Source organism: Heptranchias perlo, chromosome X (assembly GCF_035084215.1).
Source record: "Heptranchias perlo isolate sHepPer1 chromosome X, sHepPer1.hap1, whole genome shotgun sequence".
In the NCBI taxonomy this organism is placed as follows: Eukaryota; Metazoa; Chordata; class Chondrichthyes; order Hexanchiformes; family Hexanchidae; genus Heptranchias; species Heptranchias perlo.
This window is the reverse complement of record NC_090370.1, coordinates 20,668,640-20,691,860: the sequence shown is the minus strand read 5'-3', so window position 1 is coordinate 20,691,860 and position 23,221 is coordinate 20,668,640. Positions and strand designations below refer to the sequence as shown.

The 23,221-nt window shown below is 46.8% G+C and overlaps 1 non-coding gene across 1 annotated transcript; it reads right to left on the bottom strand.

Annotated features, from left to right (window-relative positions):
• Window positions 1–12,845: 12,845 nt before the first annotated feature.
• On the bottom strand, window positions 12,846–12,935 carry trnar-ucg (transfer RNA arginine (anticodon UCG)). The gene is given in 2 exon segments: window positions 12,846–12,881; window positions 12,899–12,935. It is a non-coding gene; the product is annotated as a tRNA-Arg (tRNA).
• Between the last annotated feature and the right edge of the window lie 10,286 nt (window positions 12,936–23,221).

The following is a 23,221-nucleotide window of genomic DNA, read 5'->3' as shown; positions in this document are numbered from 1 at the left end:
CAAACACACGGAACAGCCATGGGGACCAAATTCGCACCCCAATACGCCAACATTTTCATGCACAAGTTCGAGCAGGACTTCTTCACTGCACAAGACCTCCAACCAACACTATACACCAGATACATGGACGACATTTTCTTTCTATGGACCCACGGCAAGGAATCACTAAAGAGACTACACGATAACATCAACAAGTTCCATCCCACCATCAAGCTCACCATGGACTACTCCTCAGAATCAGTTTCTTTCTTGGACACACGAATCTCCATCAAAGACGGGCACCTCAGCACCTCACTCTACCGCAAGCCCACGGACAACCTCACGATGCTCCACTTTTCCAGCTTCCACCCTAACCACGTCAAAGAGGCCATCCCCTATGGACAGGCCCTGCGAATACACAGGGTCTGCTCAGACGAGGAGGAACGCGATGGACACCTACAGACGCTGAAAGACGCCCTAGTAAGAACGGGATATGACGCTCGACTCATCGATCGACAGTTCCGACGGGCCACAGCAAAAAATCGCATAGACCTCCTCAGGAGACGAACACGGGACGCAACCAACAGAGTACCCTTTGTTGTCCAGTACTTCCCCGGAGCGGAGAAACTACGCCATGTTCTCCGCAGCCTTCAACATGTCATCAATGAGGACAAACACCTCGCTACGGCCATCCCCGCACCTCCACTACTCGCCTTTAAACAGCCACCCAACCTCAAACAGACCATCGTTCGCAGCAAACTACCTAGCTTTCAAGAGAACAGCGTCCACGACGCCACACAACCCTGCCACGGTAACCTCTGCAAGACATGCCAGATCATCGACACAGATACCACCATCACACGAGAGGACACCACCCACCAGGTGCATGGTTCATACTCCTGTGACTCGGCCAACGTTGTCTACCTCATACGTTGCAGAAAAGGATGCCCCAGAGCATGGTACATTGGCGAGACCATGCAGACGCTGCGACAACGGATGAACGGACACCGCGCAACAATCGCCAAACAGGAGGGTTCCCTCCCAGTCGGGGAACACTTCAGCAGTCATGGACATTCATCCACCGACCTTCGGGTAACCGTACTCCAAGGCGGCCTTCGAGACACACGACAACGCAAAATCGTCGAGCAGAAATTGATAGCCAAGTTCCGCACCCATGAGGACGGCCTCAACCGGGATCTTGGGTTCATGTCACGCTACACGTAACCCCACCAGCGAACAAATGTTATCTGTTTTTAATATAATGGGTCATTTGCTGGCTCTCTCTGCCTTCCGGATGTTTCTGCCTCTCTCTGTTTTTTTTCTCTGTTTTTTTTCCCTGTTTGTTTTTTTGTTGAATGTGTATTCGGGGGTTCTGCAGGTGACACCTCTCTGTCTGAACACGGTGATTGCCTTGGCAACGGGCAGTTGCAGGGGCAGTCTGTAAACACCATGTATTGTTCTATATGTATAAATGCGTAGGCTTCAAGGAGCTCTTGAAACATTTGCCTGAGGAAGGAGGAAATCTCCGAAAGCTTGTGAATTTAAAATAAAATTGCTGGACTATAACTTGGTGTTGTAAAATTGTTTATAATGGCTTGGACTGTGAACGGGTTTTTCTCTTTGTGATTCTATGCAATGGGAGTGAATAGGAAAGGGTTTGGTCCGTTCGGATTTTTTTTCCATTGGCAGTGAATGAGAAGGGGTTTTGTCCATTGGGATTCCTTTTGCGTGCTCTTGCTTTGATACGGAGACCTGCATGTTGCCAAATTGCTTTGTGTTTAAATTTGTGCCCCCTCGTTTGAACCCTAAAAATAAAAGCATAAATGTAATGGAACGTGGAAAGGAAATTCGTCAGATATCAGGTTATCAGCGGAGCTCATAGGGCAGGTAACTGCTCGCCAGAGAATGCTGAGCCCGATTGGCAATATCAGCTCACTGTCATTAAATGGGTCCGGTCACAATACAAACCTAAGAAAATCAAATGAAACATAACTGGACATTAAATAAGAAAAGGGCAAACAATTATTTCATAAAGAGATGAAATGTCACAGGAGTTTTGCAGTCAGAACTTGTGATTGCGTGACGTTGATTGGTTGAATGTTGGACTGAAGTTTACATTCACGTTTTTATTCGGTAATTCCCATTGGGCAGATGACAGGCAGTAATTTCATTCTGTGGAGCGATGACCTTGTTCCAGTGGAACAGTCATTCTGATTCGTTTAGTGTTTCCGAGCATCACCCAGGACGCGCTCTTCCTCGCCGCCAAAGCCACGGTGAGTGGTGCTGGTCTGGGCCCAGTATCACGGGGAAAGGAGTCAGGGGCGGCTTAATCACCAAACCAAAATTCCCCACAATTGATCATTTTATAATAAAACAAAGAAGTTCAAAAACACAGTTCTCAAACCCATCAACATCCGACAATAAAACCAACATGTGTGAGTATGTGGTCTGCAACAGGAAGTTCGAGAAATGAGGGACAAACTTCTGCCATGTCGACCTGCACTGAACCGTCCACTAAGAAGAAAAACAAATCGTAGACGAGGCAGTCGGGTGAGGCTATTTTGAAATGTGGTTTCATCAATTGTGCAAACGCAAACCATGATCCAAAGCCCCAGTGTGTTATTTGTAGCGAGGTGATTGTAAACGAGAGTTTAAAACCGTCAAAATTAAAAAGACATTTTGAAACAAAACACGGAGAACTCGTTGATCACCCGCTTGAATATTTTCAAAGGAAGCAACGGGGATTAAAGTTATCAGCACCAGTTCTTAATCGGTCAAATGCTCTGAATGATAAGGCACAACTGGTGTCATATTTGGTCGCATACAGTGTGGCACAAGAGAAAATGGCCCTTCCAGTTGCCGAAAAAATTATTCAGAGAAGCTGGAAGAATTTCAGCATCTCTGGATATGTTGCGGAAATCTTCGACGAGAAGCCTGCTGAAAAATTGAGAAGCGTTCCTCTCAGCGATAGCACAATGTCTCGGCGAATATGTTCTGTTGCTGAGGATTCAGAAGCCAAGATTATTACTCGGTTACAGTCAGCCGGGGATTTTGCGATCCAACTTGAACGAGAGTGCTGATATTTCAAATTGTGCAACACTGTTAGTTTCTGTGAGATGTGTCGGGCAAGATGACTTTATGGAAGTTTGGCTGTGTTGTCTAACTTTACCAACAAATGCAACAGGAGCCGAAATATTCGAAGCACTACATGACTGTGTAGATGGAAAATACAAATTGGACTGGGCTAATTGCAAAGGAATTCCATGTGATGGAGCAGCAAATATGACAGGTAGAAATAGTGGAGTCATGAGAAGAATATCTGAGGCAGCTGATCATGATGTTTGGAATCACTGTTTCATTCACCACGAAGCTTTGACGTCCAAGTGTATTCTCCCTGATCTTATGGCAGTTATGAAGGAAGTAGTGAAAATTGTTAATTTCATTAAAGGAAGCTCACTGAACTGCAGGCTTTTTGAAGTTTTATGCTGAGAAATGGGAGCTGAGCTCACTCATTTCCTGTTTCACATTGAAGTACGATGGCTGTCACGGGGCAGGGTGCTTACAAGGGTGTAAGAACTCAGAAATAGATTCACATTTTTCTGGTAGAGAAACAGTCTAACATGACAAATTTGTTTTACGATGACAGTTGGTTAATGAAGTTCTCATACCTGGCTGACATGTTCTCAATTTTAAACGATCTGAATTTGAAGTTACAAGGAAGAGGCAATGATTTGTTTCGACATTGTGAACAGATAGAAACTTTCAAAAATCATTAGAACTGTGGCAAGCCGGAGTGAAAAGTAATCGCCCGAGCTATTCCATGTTCCCAACATTGTTACAACACACTGAGGAGAACAGCATCAATGAAGAAAAAGGGAATGAAATGAAATGTGTCATACAGTTCCATCTCGCTGCTCTGTCTGACCATTTTAGTCGCTACTTCCCTGCAGAGAGGTTTGAAAATTTGAAGGCAAAGTGTTGGGTGAAAGGTCATTTTGTTTTCGAAAACCCTGAATCAATAATGAAGCGAAACTTGATGCCTGAATAAGAAAACGAGCTGGTGCGACTCACCTGTGATTGCACACTGAAAACACGCCACAAGTCATTCAGTTTGTCATCTTTTTGGATCAGTATGTTCAAAGAATATCCTCTGTTCAGTAAGATTAGTGTTCTGTTTTTGCTGCCCTTAACAACAACTTACATGTGCGAACTTGGATTTTCGACTTTGACAAGGTTAAAAACAAGAGAAAGAAACCGACTCAACAGCGCACCTGATATGCGTGTGGAGCTTTCATCGTGTGATCCAGATTGGAACGAGATCATGAAGAAGCGACAGTCCAAACCTTCACATTATGAAAGTGAAACTCAATCTGATCTTTTTTTACTTTATTAATACTGTATTTAAAATGTTTTTCAAGTAACGTCGATGTCTAATTTTAGTTATTACTTGAAGTGAAGTGAAGTGAAGAGCGAGCATGGATTGTCCTCTATTGGGATTTGATGAAAACTCCAGTCAGAAGATTTTATTGTTTTGGGTCCCTGGGGGAAGTGTTTTTCTTTCACTGGGTCACGAGAAAAATACTTTGAAAAACACTGTTCCACATTGTACGGTCAGTGTCTGTTCAGCAAACCGGCTCTGAACTCCTCAGTCTGCATTTCGAGAAACGTTTCTGTCGCCACGCGGGCAATAAAACACTGAACGACGCCCGGTGACTAATGGCTGCCGCCGGCCCCACAATCCGCCGCGCCCCAGAAACCCCTCTATTTCTCCAAGGCGCTGCATTTCCGCTCAGACGGCGCAAGCTGCCCAGGTCCGCCCCGCATTCTGGGAGCGCCGCTGCCCTGTCTCTTGTCTCGAGTCGGACTCGGTGGAAACGGGAGAAGAAATCGGGAAGCGGCGGGTTGGACGTGGGAGGCGCTGGGTGATCGGTTTAATACATGTCCGGGGCCCCCCGCCCGCCCGTCCGCCGGGTCCCCCGGCTCTGATTCGGGGCCTGAGCCGCACTCGGTGTTGCTGAGACTCCGCTCAGTGTGAATGCAGGTTATTGTTGATCTGCCACCGTTGGCCTCAGCTTTGCCGGAGAGAATCAGCCAGAGACGGCGGCGACCGATGGTCGAAATACCGGCAGCTCGCTGTTTCGGCTCACAAGTGCAGAATTACCACTTGGCCTAATACTGGAGGGCAGACAGTGACTGGGGCCGAACCCCACCATCACGCTGCACCTTCAGGAGAGAAAAGGAGAAAATTAGAGGCTGCGATGATTCTGGATTTCAAACAGTGAGGACGTGTCAAGGAGGGAGAGTGTGTGTGTGGGGGATTTAGAGATTAATAGGAACAAGGAGAGAGAGTGTGGGACGGGGGATTTACAGCTTAAGAGGAACAAGGAGGGAGAGTGTTGGGACGGGGGATTTACAGCTTAATAGGAACAAGGAGGGAGAGTGTGGGACGGGGGATTTACAGATTAATAGGAACAAGGAGGGAGAGTGGGTGGGACGGGGGATTTGCAGCTGAATAGGAACAAGGAGGGAGAGTTTGGGAAGGGGGATTTACAGCTTAATAGGGGCAAGGAGGGAGAGTGCAGGACGGGGGAATTACAGCCTCATAAGAACAAGGAGGGAGAGTGTGGGGCGGGGGATTCACAGCTTAATAGGAACAAGGAGGGAGAGTGTGGGACGGGGGATTTACAGCTTAATAGGAGCAAGGAGGGAGAGTGTGGGACGGGGGATTTACAGATTAATAGGAGCAAGGAGGGAGAGTGTGGGACGGGAGATTTACAGATTAATAGGAGCAAGGAGGGAGAGTGTGGGACGGGAGATTTACAGATTAATAGGAGCAAGGAGGGAGAGTGTGGGACGGGGGATTTACAGCTTAATAGGGGCAAGGAGGGAGAGTGCGGGACGGGGGAATTACAGCCTCATAAGAACAAGGAGGGAGAATGTGGGACGGGGGATTCACAGCTTAATAGGAACAAGGAGGGAGAGTGTGGGACGGGGGATTTACAGCTTAATAGGAACAAGGAGGGAGAGTGTGGGACGGGGGATTTACAGCTTAATAGGAACAAGGAGGCAGAGTGTGGGACGGGGGATTCACAGCTTAATAGGAACAAGGAGGGAGAGTGTGGGACGGGGGATTTACAGCTCAATAGGAACAAGGAGGGAGAGTGTGGGACGGGGGATTTGCAGCTTAATAGGAACAAGGAGGGAGAGTGTGGGACGGGGGATTCACAGCTCAATAGGAACAAGGAGGGAGAGTGTGGGACGGGGGATTTGCAGCTTAATAGGAACAAAGAGGGAGAGTTTGGGATGGGGGATTTACAGCTTAATCGGAACGAGGAGAGAGAGTGTGGGGCGGGGGATTCACAGCTTAATAGGAACAAAGAGGGAGAGTGTGGGACGGGGGATTTACAGCTTAATAGGAGCAAGGAGGGAGAGTGTGGGACGGGGGATTTACAGATTAATAGGAGCAAGGAGGGCGAGTGTGGGACGGGGGATTCACAGCTTAATAGGAAAAAGGAGGGAGAGTGTGGGACGGGGGATTTACAGCTGAGTAGGAACAAGGAGGGAGCGTTTGGGAAGGGGGATTTACAGCTTAATAGGAACAAGGAGGGAGAGTGTGGGACGGGGGATTTACAGCTTAATAGGGGCAAGGAGGGAGAGTGCGAGACGGGGGAATTACAGCCTCATAAGAACAAGGAGGGAGAGTGTGGGGCGGGGGATTCACAGCTTAATAGGAACAAGGAGGGAGAGTGTGGGACGGGGGATTTACAGCTTCATAGGAACAAGGAGGGAGAGTGTGGGACGGGGGATTCACAGCTTAATAGGAGCAAGGAGGGAGAGTGTGGGACGGGGGATTCACAGCTTAATAGGAACAAGGAGGCAGAGTGTGGGACGGGGGATTTGCAGCTTAATAGGAACAAAGAGGGAGAGCTTGGGATGGGGGATTTACAGCTTAATAGGAAAAAGGAGGGAGAGTGTGGGACGGGGGATTCACAGCTTAATCGGAACGAGGAGAGAGAGTGTGGGACGGGGGATTCACAGCTTAATAGGAACAAGGAGGGAGAGTGTGGGACGGGGGATTTACAGCTTAATAGGAACAAGGAGGGAGAGTGTGGGACGGGGGATTTACAGCTTAATAGGAACAAGGAGGGAGAGTGTGGGACGGGAGATTCACAGCTTAATAGGAACAAGGAGGGAGAGTGTGGGGCGGGGGATTTACAGCTTAATAGGAACAAGGAGGGAGAGTGTTGTGGTACGGGGATTTACAGCTGAATGGGGACAAGGAGGGAGAGTGCGAGACGGGGGACTTACAGCTGAATGGGAACAAGGAGTTCGAGTTTGGGACGGGGGATTCACAGCTTAATAGGTATAAAGAGGGAGAGTGTGGGACGGGGGATTTGCATCTTCTTGGGACTATGGAGAAAATAATGTTCCACACAAACTGAAACTGTCTGTTCTGAATTTCTATCCTGTACTTACAGTGATCACTTATATAATTTATGAGGATCGATGCATAGACTAGGCTTGTCTTTACTTGAATATACAAGATTAAGGGGTGATCGAATTGAGGTGTTTCAGATGATTAAAGGACTTGATAGGGTCGATACAGAGAAACTGTTTCCTCTGTTGGGAGAGTCTAGAACAAAGGGGAATCACCATAAAATTAGAGCTGGGCCGTTGAGGGGTGATGTCAGAAGCAATTCTTCACACAAAGGGTAGTGGAAATCTGGAACTCTCCTCACTCCAAAATGCTGTTGAAGCTGGGGGTCAATTGAAAATTTGAAAATTGAGATTGATAGATTTTTGTTTGGCCAGGGTATTAAGGGTTATGATACCAAGCAAGGCAAATGGAGTTAAGATACAGATCAGCCATGGTCCAATTGAATGACGGAACAGGCTGGGGCGGAATGGTTTACTCCTGTTCCTATGTTTCCAGATGCAGCCACCCGCAATAAGGTTGTGGATGGCAAGGTCCTTGTTCACAAGTGAACGGACATCTGGTGGGAGGTGCGGAGAGAGGAGTGAACTCGTTAGGGAGTGTCTGTAAATGAAGGAGAAATGGTGACTGGTCAGGGAGAGCCTTTCAATGAAGCAGAAATGGTGACAGGTCAGGGAGAGTCTTTCAATGAAGGAGAAATGGTGACGGGTCAGGGAGTGTCTGTAAATGAAGGAGAAATAGTGACAGGCCAGGGAGTGTCTGTAATTGAAGAAAAAATGGTGACGGGTCTGGGAGAATCTGCAAATGAAGGAGAATTGTGACAGATTAGGGACCGTCTTTAAATGAAGGAGAAATGGTGACTGGTCAGAGAGAGTCCGTCGCCAAAAGTGGGAGATACCACAGATGGACAGCTTCCCGGCAGCAATCGGGAGGGACGGAATGTCGAAATGAGGGGGAGAGCATATACACCCAGCCAGTGTCAGCATCTTCAGGAGAGGAGAGGGAGGGGAACCACTGAGTGTGGAACTGAACCCAGTCAGAGCCTTGACCATCGTGCTTGGGGGGAGAGGGGTGAGAGAGGGAGAGGAAACAATGAGTGCAGAACTGAACCCAGTCAGAGCCTGGTCATTCGTGGTGGGGGAGGGGGGAGAGGTGAGAGAAGTGAAACAATGAGTGCAGAACTGAACCCAGTCGGATTCAGGACTTTCAGGGGAGGAGAGGGAGGGGAACCAGTGAGTGCAGAACTGAACCCAGTCAGAGTCAGCACCTTCAGGGGAGGAGAGAAAGGGGAACCAGTGAGTGTAGAACTGAACCCAGTCAGAGTCAGCACCTTCAGGGGAGTAGAGGGAGGGGAACCAGTGAGTGTAGAACTGAACCCAGTCAGAGTCAGCACCTTCAGGGGAGGAGAGAGAGAGAGAGATGGGAACCTTCACCGTGTCGAGCTTCTTGAATGTTGTTGGAGCTGCACTCATCCAGGCAAGTGGAGAGTATTCCATCACACTCCTGACTTGTGCCTTGTAGATGGTGGAAAGGCTTTGGGGAGTCAGGAGGTGAGTCACCCGCGAATAATGAATAAAATTAAAACTAAAGAAAAAGGCGTACGCTGAGTACACAGACAATAAATGAGAGGATGGGAAAAGGGAATGTGAGAAGATTGGGAACGAAGTCAAAAAAACAATTCGGAAAGCAAAGAGGAACGACGAGATTAAATTAAATTATCAAGCAGTATAAAAATCGTAAATGATTCGACAGACACATAAATAACAGAAGAAAAATCAGGATGGGGATAGGGCCACTGACGGATACATCAGATAATCTCACAGGTAATGACAGCGAAATGGCGGGAATATTCAATAATTACTTCGCCGCAATATTTGTGAGGTTATCCACTTTGGTTGTGAAAACAGAAAGACAGATTATTATCTGAATGGTGATAGATTGGGAAAAGGGGAGGTGCAACGAGACCTGGGTGTCCTTGTACACCAGTCGCTGAAAGCGAGCATTCAGGTGCAGCAAGCCGTTCGGAAGGCGAACGGTATGTTAGCCTTCATTGCAAGAGGATTTGAGTACAGGAGCAGGGATGTCTTACTGCAGTTATACAGGGCCTTGGTGAGACCACATCTGGAGTATTGTGTGCAGTTTTGGTCTCCTTATCTGAGGAAGGATGTCCTTGCCATGGAGGGAGTGCAACGAAGGTTTACCAGACTGATTCCTGGGATGGCAGGACTGACGTATGAGGAGAGATTGGGTCGATTAGGCCTATATTCAATAGAGTTTAGAAGAATGAGAGGTGATCTCATCGAAACATATAAAATTCTAACAGGACCAGACAGACTGGATGCAGGGAGGATGTTCCCAATGGCTGGGGAGTCCAGAAACAGGGGTCACAGTCTCAGGATACGGGGTATGCCATTTAGAACAGAGACGAGGAGAAATTTCTCCACTCAGAGGGTGGTGAACCTGTGGATTTCTCTCGCACAGAAGGCAGTTGAGGCCAAGCCATTCGATGTATTCAAGAAGGAGATAGATATATTTCTCAATGCTAAAGGGATCAAGGGATATGGGGAAAAAGCGGGAACAGGGTACTGAGTTGGACGATCAGCCATGATCATTTTGAATGGTGGAGCAGGCCCGAAGGGCCGAATGGCCTACTCTTGCTCCTATTTTCGATGTTTCTATTGATCACAGAGACCAGCAAGGTGGGCAGGACATTGGAAGGAGAGATCGAAGAAGATATAAAGACATTTAAGACAGGATGGGAATTCAGGAGAAACTTCTTCACCCAGAGAGTGGTGAGAATGTGGAACTCACTCCCACAAGGAGTGGTTGGGGCGAACAGCAGATAAAGACATGAGGGAGAAAGGAATAGAAGAATAGGGTGAGATGAAGTTGGGAGGGAGGAGGCTCGTGTGGAGCTTAAACACCGGCATGGCCTTGATGGGCCGAATGGCCTGTCCCTGTTCTGTACTCTCAAAGTGATTCCATGTAATTAACCTTCACTGCTCTCGGGGGAACAACCCCAGCTTCTTCAGTCTTTCCCCGGAACTGGAGTACCTCATCCCTGGCACCATTCTCGTCAATTTCCTCGTCACCCACTCCTCAGTTTAAAGAGCTGCCAGGCACACTCTCCTCCTCACATGTTGTCCCCGCAAACCCCCGCCCCCTACCAAGCCCGAGGGCACTGAGCCCATGTCGAGCCGAGGTCAAAGGCAAGAAGTCGAACCTCAGCAGCAGGCCCGAGCTCGAGCCTGGGATTTTCCTAATCTCTGGGGATCAGCGCTGGACGGTGCATTAGCCCAGCCGTCTGAGGGAGCTGTCCCCTGGCTCTCTGAGTGGGGACCCAGGGGAGAATATTGGCAGGAGGGATATATTGACGTTTTTTCTTAAACTTTGATTGGTGACTGACCCGTCTCACCCACCCCCAGTGTGAGGCAAGGCAGCCACGTGACCAAAGAGGCGCAAAGACCCAAAGGAGCCGAACAATAACCCAAAGAAAGCGCGTGGGCCGGGATCGTGACGAGCGCGGTCACACAAACTGGCCAACCTTGAAAAACAACCTTGGTAAAGGGGTCTCGTGGTTCGACGAGTGATGTTAAAACAAGCTGACCATCTGGAATTCTTTGAAAAACAAATCTGTTAATCCAGAAGTGTCTCATTAATATTGTTCCGTTTGCAGATTGAGGTTCCTGCACATAAAGACCCCATCAGAAGGCTGGTCAGCCTCACCCTCCCCAGCGAGGTGGGCGGCCTGAGGAGGCGAGGTCTGATTCCCCCATTCAATACTCTCGCCCAGTCTCTCAGCCATCTGCGCACACCCATCCATAGTTACGCCGGTTACCTCAGACACAGGCGGTCCATGCTCTCCCACCCGCTCATTACCTCCAACACACACTCTCCCCCCCCCCCCCCACAACCCGAGCCTCCCAGACCCTCCCCTCTCACACACACACAGATTGTCTCTCTCTCTCTCTCTCTCCCCCCCGCCTCCCATTGGCTGTCTTCCTCTCCCTTCCCCATGTTTGACCTGACGCCATGATGTGGTCCTGAGTTAATGTTGAAGACTCCCAGGGACACTCGCTTCGAGATATTTATGACTGTGCTGCCATCGCTGGTTGGTCTGTGCAGCCGGAGGGACAGGAGCTCCCCAGGGATGGTGATGGAAGAGTCGGGGACTTTGGCTGAAAGCTCTGATTCGATGAACATGGCTGTGTCAGGCTGTTACTTGACTTGTTTGTCGGACAACTCTGGCCAATTTTTGGCACAAGTCCCGAGATGTTGGTGAGGAGGACTTTGCGAAAGGAACCGCTGGGATTTAACATGAGCGAAATGCACTAACTGTGATTTGAACTCAGAAATACTTCGGTTGATAAGACAGGTGTTTTAACCACTAAGCCACGGCACCCACATAAATTTAATTATTTCCGAACGTTATGTTATTGATACATTTGCCAAGCCACTTTGTTGCGCCTTCTCCCTCAATACGTCTGCGCAATAACATCTATCTTTTGTTCGTCGGTCTCTGCAAGGGAAACCATGGGTATCAGTCATGATCTTCCCTTCCTTATCCCCTGTCAGTACATCTTATATCTCGCTCTATTCATCGTGTTGTATTCCCACACTCTCTCCAGACTATCTGGTCTTATCCTATTGCATTTCTCATCTCTTCCCACAAAATGTTGGTGAGTAATGTCTGTGATGCACCAGCCCCTGACCTCCTCCTGTGGGTGACCTCCGACAAATACTGCACAATAGTTTAATGTGTGTGTGTTTTGTATTAGGAAATGTGTATTAGCGCTAGTCTAGTTGGTGCATCTATTCTCACACAAACGGCAATGCAGCTTCAGAGCATTTAAATTTTAGAAAGTCTTACTTGATAAGACAAGTGTAAGGAATCTTACAACACCAGGTTATAGTCCAACAGTTTTATTTTCAAATAGAACTGTTGGACTATAACCTGGTGTTGTAAGATTCCTTACATTTGTCCACCCCAGTCCATCACCGGCATCTCCACATCATGGTTTATAAGACAAGTTGTCCCTCTCCATTTCAACAAAATATAAACAATCCAGGGATACAGACTTAAAACACCGGTGTCGGATTGGTATTAATTGCTTTCAAGCCCATTTTGATTGTACAAAACTTATGGAGGGCCATAACAAAAGTTCAATACAATAACGACACGGATGGGATTCGGACCCATACCGACAGAGCACAATGGATTCGCCGAACATTTCTGAATCCAAACAGTAGAAATAAAGTCACTTTGACACTATGTCCTGCCCGTGCACCCAGATCTACAATTTTGAAAATGTGGAGTCAATTTCTGAAAGCAAAGTAATTTAGGGATTTCTGTTCCATCCGACTGTTCGAAACGGTCGGGTGCAAAACATTTCGGGCGCACGTCGGACAAATTTTCACCCAGCGAGTAAAACGACCGCGGCAGGACTCGAACCTGCAATCTTCTGATAACCACTCGAGTTAATACCGAAGTCAGACGCCTTATCCATTAGGCCACGCGGCCGATGATGAATTGATTCACCAAATGATCCTAAACGCTGGGAAGAGATGGTTAATACACTGCTTGTCTCTTTCTCTTCCTTTCGCTTTGTTGACGTTGTTCATTTATTGTTTTCTCTCTTGCAGCAAGTTGGCTCCACTGTTTCCGACTGATCCGGAAACTGACAACTGAACTCCCGCTGGGTCTCCGAGAAACCGACAATCAGAATAAACAATGTTCAAATCTTTGATCAAAACGTTTTGCCTTTAAAGCAATCGCTTTCGCACTCAGTCTGCGAAATAAAGAGACGGGAAATAAAACAAAGTCAAATCGGGAAACTGAAAATGTACACGGAGAACAACACCGAGCGGAGAATGTGAACAGAATATACTATCCAAGCCTGAGGGGCCCAGTGGCCTCATCCTTTCCTGTAAAATACGAACAATCCCCAATTCCGCCGGGTGAGATTATTATTTTCTGGTTTTCTTTTTTTTTGGTAAATATAAACGCGGACGGGGTCCCGCACCACGGGGTAAAGCGCTCAGTGTTAATGTTAATATTGAGCACGGTATTCTATCCGTGTAATAATAAATTCGCGGGTTTCTTGCGATATGTTCGACTGTGTCTTTAATCAGGGCAGGGAATATTTTGCTGGTTTAGTGATATTCATTTTTCAGGAAATTAGTGAACTCGTCTCGAAACATGAATTTTCCAGTTTCTGTTTCGCTAAATAGAGTTGAGGTGCAGATCAGCGATGAGCTGCTGTGACTCCGCCGCGCCGGTTTAACCGGAATTCGACGTTTCACTGAATTGAAGTGAACCGTCTCAATCCGGTTTATTTCTTTATTTCTAACATTGTTTATTTTGAGTGACAGATTTATCGAAAATTCATTGAGAGTTCAGTTGTCAGTTTTCTGATCAGTTGGAATCTGATGAAGATAAAAATAAGGAAAGAAAAACATTACAAAGGTCCAAACTCGAACTGATAGGGTAATTAGATCTCCCTGCTACCCTGTTCAATATTTATCCCTCCAGCAACATCACTATAACACATTATCTGGTCATTGTCACATCGCTGTGTTTGGGATCTTGCTGTGTGCAAATTGGCTGCCTCGTTTCCTACATGTCAGCAGTGACTGCACTTCAACGAGTGGTTTGTTGTCTGTAAAGCGCATTGGGACGTCCGAGTTGTGAAGAGGGCAATCTAAGTGGACTCGTTCTTCCTGTGGCCCCATGTGTCAGGTACCATATCCGAATCCTGTCGACTGGCACACACAGGAAACGTTGGTGGGGGGGGGGGGGGGAGGGGGGAATTGGATCAGTGCCGTTTTTGGGCGCAGGTAGCGTGATGCGCTGTTACTCCGCGCCCAATGACCCTTGGGCACGCAGGACGCAAGATCCGGCTGGCCCGAAGACTCACCTGCATTCAGTGGTCCATTCCGGGCCTTGCACGTGGGATCTTTGCAATTCACACTTTCCACCGCCCGGGGGAGCTCAATCTCTTAAAGGGAGGATGTTTCTTCGAAATCGCTTGAAGGCAGCTGGGACCTGTTATTTGCTTAAAATAACAGTCCACTGTCTAAACGGAGTCTGAACAGAGATTAGACGTTGTACACGTAAAACATAGATGCAGGTACATCCCTATGTTTGCACACTGATGAGTTATGTTCAAACATTGAATAAAAGTTATACACCACCAAATCCCACATCCTCCGATCTGCACGCCAGACCTCACCAATCTGCCGATCTGAGTTGGTACCAGTCCTGGAGGGTGCATGAACCAAGGTTCTCTGCTGATGCTCAGAGTCGGTGGTGCAGGAGTTGAACAGAAGGAGGAGCATGATGTATCCGCAGGGGTGGGTGAGGGCAAGAGGCCCTCCAGACAGATATCCAAAAGGCAGTTGGAGGCAGCGGGGGACGAATTCAATGCCAGGCGCACAACATCATGAACATGGATGCAGTGCAGGAAGAAGTTCAATGCTTTGACATGAGTGGTCAAGCTGAGTGAGGGCAATTCTCAAGTTTCATCTCCGACCAACTGCACCATGCAATACACCCCCCATCCCCCAAATACCAACAAACTCTTTCCATCAGTACTCAACTCTTGTAACCAGACGCTTCCTCTCACTCTTACACATTACCACTGTTGCAAGCCGCCCACCCACAACTCATAGGTGACACACGCTGGCAGCTATTCAACAATGACAGGCCCATCACCCAGACACACGTCCCGCTTTCTTGCAGGTGAAGGTGGCGCATATCAGGAGGCAGCAAGTGGCAGTGGCATTTAGATATGTACCTGTGACCTAACTCCATATACCCGGCTTAGCCCAATATCCCTTATTACCCTTGGTTCACAGAAATCTATCAATCTCAGATTTAACATTCACAAGTGAGCTGCCATCAACTACCATCTGCAGAAGTGCGTTTCAAACGTCTCCCACCCTTTGCGTATAGAAGCCGAGGTTAAGTGAACGCAACACACCTGGAGAAAAGAAAAAGTCTGAAGATGTTTTGCAGATTGAAGCTAAATATGAATTTATCCCAATTCACGCGATGTCATGAATGCTGAAAATGCTGCTGCATTGGGTGGTAATCGAATGCCCGCTTCCCGTGTGGCAGGCAAGAATTCGACCACGAAAACACCAATAGCCGAACGGCAATTGGCTGCATGTATCCACTTGGAAACCTGTCTGAAAGAACATACAACCTTACAGGCCGAAAATGAGGGTGTTTAATGAGAGTATTAATACCATGCGGCCTTAGCAGCGTAATCGGTCAGCACGCGGTATTATATAATGGTATCAGGCTCGAGGAATGCCGAAGTGTTGAGTTCGATCTTTTGCTTCTGAACATTTCCACCGGAGTTCAAGGTACAGCTGGTCTGTTCCATTGAGCTTCTCCTTCTTACTGTTCTCATGTGGGCACTTTGGGTCCTCTGGCCGGCCATATTGAAATAGCAGGTGTGAGTTTAGTTGTTAATCGGCCGGAGAGAGAAGCGATTTGCGACAGCATGAAATGGCAAAAGAGGCGGCACGAGATCTTTAAATCTGAAGAACCGAACACACAATTCTTCTTTTCGTGAAACAGGCATTCTTCTGTTTGAAATGTCGTGTAAAGAATATGGGGATCGGGCGGGAAAATAGAGTCGAGGTCGAAGATCAGCCATGATCTTATTGAATGGCGGAGCAGGCTCGAGGGGCCGTGAGGCCAACTCCTGCTCCTATTTCTTGTGTTCTGATGTTACAGCTGACCTGCTCCTCGTGGCTTCGCTGTTTGTTTTGCAATATCCCGCCCCACCTATCCGCTTGATCCAGTTTGTTGCTCACACTTTCACATTCAAATGGTTTCCAGTCCCAGGTTGTTTAGATAAAAATAGCGGAGTGCAGAAGGTTCATCGTCCGCAGGAAGACCAGCGGTGGAAGGAATGAAAGCAGCGATTTTGCTTCGCCACCAATGAGGAAACGCTCACTTTTCCTTTATTTTTCGTTGTTCTCTCTCAGACCAAACTTTGGGGAAAATGAAGCGAACTTCAGTGACTGTAAAATCACCAGGGGTTCTGGCTGCACAAGATGAAATTGGAAACATCGGCATCTGAGAGGCTGAAATGGTTCACATTGTTCCCGAGTTTCGGGAAGAGGCGGCACGGATTGATTTGTAGCGCTGAATGTCTCTGCATTCCACCGCCCACGTCGATGATGCTGGATGTGTCTGCAAGGAGTGGGTGGGATGAAAAAGAGCGGAGCTGCAGGCGGGAGCGGACCTGGGAGAGAGCGCAGGACTCGGAGACTGCTCAAGGCCCAGACTCGAAGGCCGACCCGCACTCCGAGCGGCACAGAGGCAATCGGTGAAAAAAAACAAGGAGTGACGTCACTGGTGATTGGCCGGTGAGTCTTCGATTTTTTTCTCTGAGTTTGGAAATTGGGTAAAGTTGAATTAAAAGCTTGAAATGTAAAACTACTGGAAGCTCATTAAAATTAAAGCTTAAACTACTTAACTCGAGTAATATAACCAAAAAAAGCCGTATTTAAGGTTTTTCCTTTGTTTACGTTAATCTAATAAATTAAGGCATGGCAGGGCAGCTCAAACCTGTCGAATGCACGACCTGTGCCATGTGGGAACTCCAGGACTCTTCCCGTGTCCTGGACAAGCACATGTGCAGGAAGTGTCGACAGCTGGTGGAGCTCGAGGTCCGGGTTAGTGCAGAATTCCCCTGAGGGCATCTCAATCTCCAACCAGTGTTCAGATCTGGGTAATGGTGGGGGAAAGGGTTCCTCAGGGGAGTGCAGACAGAGCCAAGTCCAAAGCACCATGGGAGGCTCAGCTGTAAAGTGGGGGGAGGAGAAAGGTCACGAGACCAATAGTGATCGGGGATTCTATAGTTAGGGGAGCAGAAAGGCGTTTCTGCGGCCGCAAACGTGATTCCAGGATGGTATGTTACCTCTCTGGTGCCAGGGTCATGGATGTCACTGAGCGGCTGCAGGACATTCTGAAGGGGGAGGGTGAACAGCCAGAGGTCGTGCTCCATATCGGTACCAACGACATAGTGAAAAAGAGGGATGAGGTCCTGCAAGCAGAATATAAGGAGTTAGGAAATGAGTTAAAAAGCAGGACCTCAAGGGTAGTAATCTCAGGATTACTCCAAGTGCCACGTGTTAGTGATTATAGGAATGGGAGAATAGATCAGGTGAATGCGTGGCTGGAGGGTTGGTGCAGGAGAGAGGGATTTAGATTCCTGAGGAATTGGGACCGATTCTGGGAAGGTGGGAACTGTACAAGCCGGACGGGTTGCACCTCAACAGATCCGGGACTAATAGCCTCGCAGGGGGAGTTGCTACTGCTGTTGGCGAGGGTTTAAACTGGAGTGGCAGGAGGATGGGAACCTGAGCGGGGAGTCAGAAGAGAGTAAAGTTGACAGAAGTAAGAGACGGGAGGACCCAGGGGAAATTTACATTAAAAATAGTACAAATAGTTGTTCAAGAACAAGTGGAAGGGAAAAGCGTGGAGCAGCAGAAAGAAAACGTACTTTAGACACTACAGATAAAGTGAAAACTAGAAGGTTTAAAGCGATTAACCAAGCATCAAAGCTGAAGGTCAGGCGAGGGTATGGGCCCACGGAGTATGAGGAATTAATTAAATGAACTACAGGCACAAATTCAAATTGGAGGGCATGAAAAGATGGCTATTACTGAAACATGGCTGCAGGATGGTCAGGATTGGGAACTAAATATACCAGGTTATAAGGTCTACATGAGAGATAGGGAAAATGGAGGAGGTGGAGCAGTAAGCCAGAGTGATTAGAGATGAAATCACTTCAATGATCAAGGAGGGTATAACGAGGGGTAGACAGGCAAAAGAGACCTTATGGGTTTAATTGAGAAATAGGCAAGGATCCAAGACTATAGTGGGAGTAGTGTATAGGACCCCTGGCAGCAGCTCTGAAGTGCGAGATTGTATAAATGCAGGGATTAGACAAGCGTTTAACAAAGGCATAGTGGTTTCCATGGTGGATTTTAACCATCACATAGATTGGGAAAATCACACCAGCAACTGTCAGAAAGGTAGTGAATTTATTGAGTGTGTCCGGGATAGTTTTCTGCAGCAGTATGTCCTACAGGCAACAAGGGGGCAAGCCATTCTAGATTTTCGAATGAGGAATGAACCAGATTTAGTGAACAGCTTGACTGTGCGTGAACATCTATCCAAAAGCGTTCATAACATGAACGAGTTCAAGGTAATATTTGAAAGGGAAAAAAGTGAATCAGCTGCTAAGATTCTAGACTTGGGTCAGGCCGACTTCAATGTGATGAGACAGAGACTGTCCACAGTAAACTGAGCAAATCTGTTAATGGGTAAAACGACTGATCATCAGTGGGAAATGTTTAAAGAAACATTGAACGTGATACAGAATCAGTTTATACCCCTGAGGTGCATCAACTCTACTTGCCAAAACAAACCAGCCATGGACAACTGAAGAGGTAAGGGACAGTATAAGACATTATGAAAGGGCATACAAAAAGGCAAAAAATGGCACAGATCCTGGCGAATGGGAAAGATACAAAGATCAACAAACGGTCACAGAACAGATAGTAAGAGCTACAAAAAGAGAGTATGAAAAGAAACTCGCAATGGATAACAAAACCAATACGAAAAACTTTTATAGTTATATTAGGTAAAAGAGGATGGTCAGGAGCAGTGTTGGCCCCTTAAAAACTGAAAGTGGGGATATGATAATTGACAATGGAAAAATGTGGACGTGTTGAATAATTACTTTGCGTCAGTATTTGCAGGAGAAAAAGAGGACAGCTTCCTGGAAATCGCAAGAAAACTAATATTGAATCGGGGACAGGGACTCAATAAAATTAAGATAAGTAAAATAACAGTAATGAAGAAAATAACAACACTAAAGAGTGACAAATCCCCAGGACCAGATGGTTTCCATCCCAGGGTTTTAAAGGAAGGAGGTGAGCACATTGCAGATGCCCGAACTATAATCTTTCAAAGTTCTCGAGATTCAGGAACTATCCCTCTAGATTGGAAAATTGCACATGTCACTGCGCTATTTAAGAAAGGAGAGAGAGGGAAACCAGGGAATAATCGACCAGTTGGTCGAACATCTGTTGTGGGGAAAATGCTGGAGTCTATAATGAAGGATAGAGTGACTGAACACCTCGAGAATTTTCAGTTAATCAGAGAGAGACAGCATGGATTTGTGAAATGTCGGTCGTGTCTGACAAAGCTGATTGCATTTTTTGAAGAGGTGACTTAAGTAGTGGACAGGGGAATGTCAATGGATGATATTTATATGGACTTCCAGAAGGCATTTGATAAAGTCCCACATAAGAGACTGTTAGCTTAGATAGAAGCCCATGGAATCGAGGGAAAAATACGGACTTGGTTCGGAAGTTGGCTGAGCGAAAGGCGACAGAGAGTAGGGATAATGGGTAGGTACTCACATTGGCAGGATGTTACTTGTGGAGTCCCGCAGGGATCTGTCTTGGGGCTTCCATTATTCACAATATTTATTAATGACTTAGATGAAGCCATGGAAAGTCTCATATCTCAGTTTGCCGATGACACAAAGATTGGTGGCATTGTAAGCAGTTTAGATGAAAACATAACATTACAAAGGGATATTGATAGATTAGATGAATGGACAAAGCTGGGGCAAATAGAATTCAACATAGGCAAATGTGAGGTCATCCACTTTGGATCAAAATGAGAAAAGAACAGGGTACTTTCTAAATGGTAAAACGTTAGAAACAGTGGATGTCCAAAGGGGTATAGGGGTTCAGGTACATAGATCATTGAAGTTTCATGAACAGGTACAGAAAATAATCAAGAAGGCTAATGGAATGCTGGCCTTTATATCTAGAGGACTAGAGTACAAGGGGACAGGAGTTATGCTGCAGCTATACAAAACCGTGGTTGGACCGCACCTGGAGTATTGTGAGCAGTTCTGGGCAGCGCACCTTCGGAAGGACATATTGGCCTTGGAGGGAGTGCAGCGTCGGCTTACTAGAATGATGCCCGGACTTCAAGGATTAAGTCACGAGGACAGATTACACAAATTGGGGTTGTATTCCCTCGAGTTTAGAACGTTCACGCGTGATCTGATCGAAGTTTAAAAGATATTAAGGGGAACAGATAGGGTGGATAGAGAGAAACTATTTCCGCTGATTGGGGATTTTAGGAGTAGGGGGCACAGTCTAAAAATTAGAGCCAGACCTTTGAGGAATGAGATTAGAAATCATTTCTACACACAAAGGGTGGTAGAAGTTTGGAACTCTCTTCTGCAAAAGTCAATTGATGCTCGCTCAATTGCTAAATTTAAATCTGAAAGAGAGAGCTTTTTGGCAACCAAAGGTATTAAGGCATATGTGCCAAAGGCAGGTCTATGGAGTTAGATCACAGGTCAGCCATGATCTTATCAAATGGCGGAGCAGGCCCTACTCCTGTTCCTATATTCCTATGTTCCGAATTTAAGAAATCAGATCAGCCCAACTAAACTCAGTGTGAACCATCCAATTAACAAGCTGCAGATAACTGCACCAATCCAAACATTTCCAGGTAACTGTGGAAGAGACTCACTTTGAAGCAGTTTCGACACAAAGCAATCTCTGTACAGACAAGGGACGGGTGGTGTAAACGGGCAATCAGTGGTCTTTCCAACTGATATTCTACTCTCCAAATGTTTCTGGTAAAAATAGTGATCAGAGAAGAACAAAGCCCTTTTCTGAGAATGCTCAACAATGGTCAACATGTTGACAGAACATCGCAGGGATCGACTCTCTCACAGTTATTATTCCGCTGGAAAGGCAGAACTTGTCCCACACAGGAGCAGGAAAAGGTCTCCCGACCTGTCACAGGATCAACAACTGAAAGCGGAATAATTCCACCCGTTACTCAGTGACACCGGCAACACATTAACCTTCCGAATTTTCCGAAACGACACTTCAAACAGAAGAATGCCTGTTTCACGAAAGGAATAATTGTGTTCGGTTCATTAAATTTAAAGATCTCGTGCCGCCTCCTTTGCCGTTTCATTCTGTCGCCAATCGCCCATTCACAAATAAACTCACACCTGCTATTGTAATCCGGCCAGAGAACCCTCAGTGCCCACAGGAGAACACGAAGAAGGAGATGCTTCATGGAACACACCAGCTGCATCTTGAACTCGGGTGGAAATGTTCAGAAGCAAAAGGTAAAATTGCTCCAGGTGAAGCTCGAATTCACAACCTCAGCAGTGCTCGAACTCAATACTGTTTATACAAGTCCCACGCGCTAACCAATTGTGCTACTGGAGCCGCGTCGTCACCATGTTCGCAACAAACAGCCTCATTTGCGGCCTGTGAGACTTTCTGTTCTTCCAGTCTGTTTCCAAGTGAACACATGCAGCAAACTGCCGTTCGGCCATTGGTGTTTCATTGGTCGAATTCTCGCCTGCCTCACAGGAAGCTGGGGTTCGATTACCGCCCAATGCAGGGGCATTTTCATTCGGTATTCATGACATCGTGTGAATTGGGATAAATTCATATTCAGCTTCAATCTGCACAACATCTTGAGACATTTTCTTTTCTCCACGTGTGTTGCGTTGACGAAACCTCGTCATTCTGTCCTCGAGAGCTGAAACAGGCTCTGGACTGAAGTCAATCCTGCCTTCTGCATCGCTGAAACGATGTGAGAAGCAAATGAGTGAATTTTCAACAAAAGTGGCGCCAGAACACCGCTCGATTGGGATTTGAACCCGGGACCTCTCGCACAAATGATCAGCAAAACCGCCCGCAGCGAGGATTCTTCCCCACGACATCCCAGCCGCCACGAATCGGGTCGTGCAACCAGCGTGCAATTCGCAACCACCCACAGCCGACCAGCCAGCCTTTCAGGCCACATCTGCTTATCCAATCTCGTTTTCTATTCCGATGTTCAGCAGTGTCAAGTTGAGCACGAACTATTTCAAGTCACCAATATTAGGCTCTCTTTACCACATTCGTTTTGAATGAACGACTTGTTTTATCAAGTAAAACTTTGCAGAATTTACTGCTCTGAAGCTACATTGTCATCTGTCTCGGCATCCGCAGGTTATACACTGAACCATGAGTAGAATAAAGTTGCTAGTTTTTCACTGTGAGGGAGAAGAGAGATAAATGTGGAGACATTCGCTTCGAATTCATCAGCTGGGATGCACTTTTGCTTCTCCGACCGTCTCAGTCTTTCTTTCTTTACCCTTCTCTGTTGGTTTTGCAGGTTCGATCAGCCTTGGCCGTTCAAGGAAGCCTGAGAAGTCCATCAGGGGAAAATACAAAGAGTCAAGAGACTGAGACAGGGAGAGATAGAAAGATTAAAGTACAGGAAAGAAGAGTGTAAATGTCAACTTTTGCGAATTAGCAGAATTAAAGATGGAGCTGGGAACAATTCCTTCATGTATTTTGAAATCTTACAAGAGACCATCGGGCTTTCAATTCAAAGTGTCCATGTTGCGGAGTATCTCTCCTCGAGTTGGAAAACTGATCATTTAATTTGAACTCAAACAGCTGCGATGCAAGGAGAATGCGAAAATCCCGAGGAAAACCCCATTAGATTACAAGTCCGACGGCTTAACCATTCAACCATTGCTGCACGAGTGTACGTTAGAATGCGTACGGTTATCACAGGCGATCTGGCAGACTTTAAATTCTTTCAGACAGGTATCCAAAGCGACAAATGTAATTTTTTGCCGTTCAAAATCTCGGGAGAAATCTCGCTTCTTTTGCAAGTCAGTTGGATTCGATTCCCGGCCATTACAGAAACTTTTTGCATTCTGCACCCAT